This window comes from Poecilia formosa, unplaced genomic scaffold, assembly GCF_000485575.1.
Source record: "Poecilia formosa unplaced genomic scaffold, Poecilia_formosa-5.1.2 Scaffold715, whole genome shotgun sequence".
NCBI classification, from domain to species: domain Eukaryota; kingdom Metazoa; phylum Chordata; class Actinopteri; order Cyprinodontiformes; family Poeciliidae; genus Poecilia; species Poecilia formosa.
In genome coordinates, this window is record NW_006800654.1 from 185074 (window position 1) to 187651 (window position 2578).

Consider the following 2578-nt stretch of genomic DNA (forward strand, 5'->3'; position numbering starts at 1 on the left):
TTTGTTTTTTTGTTTGTATTTCCTTTTAATTCATATAAAGCACTTTGAATGGCCTTGTTGCTAAAACTTTGCTTTATAAATAAAATGACCTTACCTAAATGCTGCGGCGTCCGGCCAGGACTCAGGAATCGTTTGACTGATTATTGGCTTATCAACCCAATAAAACATGAAGTTTTGGAGCCTTTATGCTTGATGGATTATTATGTTGTGTTTTTATGGAGATGATATTAAGCTTTGAGGTGGAAGAATAAATATCCACATATTTATTAAAAAAGCTTTTATTTCTGAATGTTTCACATCTAATATTCCAAAATAAAACTGAATAAATAACTAAAATCAGATTATTGACATGTAAACTAGTTTAAACTGGATGAACTGTTTTTTTTAAACATGGCGGTTTGTTGGTTTTACTCGGTTCTTCCTGGTTTCCGTCAGCAGCGAGGCACTAGCAGTGAGCGGCAGCCGGATCCTCCCAGGAGGGGCTGAAGGACTCGTCCATCCCAGAATGCATCAGTGGGACGGAAATGTCGTCCATGTTTGGCAGCACAAACACTTTCTAAGCAGGAGAAAGGAGACAGCAAAGGAAACATGAGGACCCGGTTCAGAACCAAAGACGTTTTTTATCTTCCTCACCTGGAACTCGTCCTGCAGCTTCTTCTCGATCCAGTCGCTCACATGGCAGAAGCTCAGCTCTCGCTGGCCCAGCTTGGGGCAAACATGCAGGTCCAGTTTGGGCGGCACGCAGAAGCTGTACCTGCAGAGGAGACGGAGAAACTGGTCTGAGTCTGAAACACGAGAAGACCTGACTGCTGCACTGACCAGGGGAAGGAAGGAAATGATTTTACTTTTGGAAGGAAATGGGGAGAAAATGATTTCAAATGATGCAGATTGTGATCAGATTGTGATCAGATTGTGATCAGATCATTGATCTCTGATCATTTCACATTCAGTTGGAGGTTTTCCACAGGAAGTCGATGAAGCTGCGTCTGTCAGGCTGTGAAAGTTGAGCCTGAAAGTTAAGGATGGAGAACCGGCTTCATGACACGATTTTAACCATATTTTCATATTTTTAGGAAAACTAAAAATGTCTCCTCAGTCCTTCCAAAAGCAGTAAAGATTTTATGAATCAGAATATTGAGGTGTGTGTAAAGCTCTTCTTCTGTTCCTCCTGGACATGCAGCTAGGAGGCGCTGTGCCACCCGTCATCATCCTGTGTAAATATTCATCTGGATGTTGAAGTTTCTGCCTTACCAGATCCTGTCAGTAGGGGGCGCTGGGATGTTGACCACCAGCGTGCCGGACAGTTCCCGGACCTCCACCGACAGCAGCAGGGGCGTGTTGGACAAATCCTCAAACTTCCTCCTGATGAACTCGTTCTCCGCCGCTCGCTGGAAACACTTGGATTTGGTGATTTTGTCCACAAATCTTAAAATCTTCCTCCCAGTTCTTCCTCCGCTGTGAGGAAACCAAACGGATTAGAGGAGGAGAGTTTTACTCTTTTGGCAGCAGCCTGGAGGAGCCTCTGCATCCAGAGCCATCATGACAATGATTCCATAAAACTGCATAAAGTATTCACACCCCTCTCAGGTTTCTTCAGCAACACACACACTGATGTTTATGTATTCTTTTCTAATAAAAACCTCAAAAATGTGGAGAGCATTTTTATCCAACCCCCTTTCACTCTGTTACCCCAAAAATAAATCAGAGCTGAGGCTGGGTGGAGGTTAATCTCCCATCAGGAGAACCAGAGGTCAGGGGTCAGTCTGCAGCTACAGGAACAGATGTGCTAAGGGAAATGCTTATTTCTGTTCATTTCACCTTTTATACGTCACAAACTTGTTTTATCTGTTTTTTTAGAGCCACATGTGATCACAGCAGAACATGGCCTAGTCAAAGTCCAGTCCCTCCAATCTCACTGATGCTCTTCTATTTTGCAAAGAAGACTGGCAAAAATGTGAAGTGAAGGCTGACCCAGAAACACTGAATATACATGCACTCCACACTAATCAGGTTTTTGTGGTAATAAAATTAGAAAATGTCGTTTTTCAGTCAACTGTTAGGGTGAGTCGGCATGTGATGGTGGTAGGTTCTGGTTTTAGCCTGGGACCAGGAGCATGACAGTGTGTGTGTTTACCCTTCAGGGGGCGCCACTGAGCCTTTCTCCCCGGCTGGACAGTGAGGCTCCGACAGCAGCAGCTCCTCTTCATCAGAAGAAGCAGCACTGGACGACTCTTCATCGCTGTCCGCCAACACGCTGAGGACGGGCCTGCAGCTGGAGACCACACACAGCAGCCAATCAGAGGCCAGCAGGAGACAGAACAATTAATATTCATGTTTCATAACTTCCTGTTTCTGGAGAAAAACAGTTGAATCGAAATAAAACGAAAAACCTCAGAAGGTTCCTGACAGCCTCAATAGGGGCGTGTGTGTCTGTGTGTCTCTGTGTGTGTCTGTGTGTGTCTCTGTGTGTGTCTGTGTGTGTCTCTGTGTGTGTCTGTGTGTCTCTGTGTGTGTCTGTGTGTGTCTCTGTGTGTGTCTCTGTGTGTGTCTCTGTGTGTGTGTCTCTGTGTGTGTCTCT

The 2578-nt window shown here is 44.8% G+C and overlaps 1 long non-coding RNA gene across 1 annotated transcript; it reads right to left on the reverse strand.

Moving 5' to 3' along the window:
• Window positions 1–325: 325 nt before the first annotated feature.
• LOC103131077 (uncharacterized) lies at window positions 326–2438 on the reverse strand. Its single transcript, XR_475324.2, has 4 exons — window positions 2135–2438; window positions 1252–1455; window positions 634–754; window positions 326–556 (listed from the first exon to the last, which is right to left on the reverse strand). It is a non-coding gene; the product is annotated as an uncharacterized LOC103131077 (long non-coding RNA).
• Between the last annotated feature and the right edge of the window lie 140 nt (window positions 2439–2578).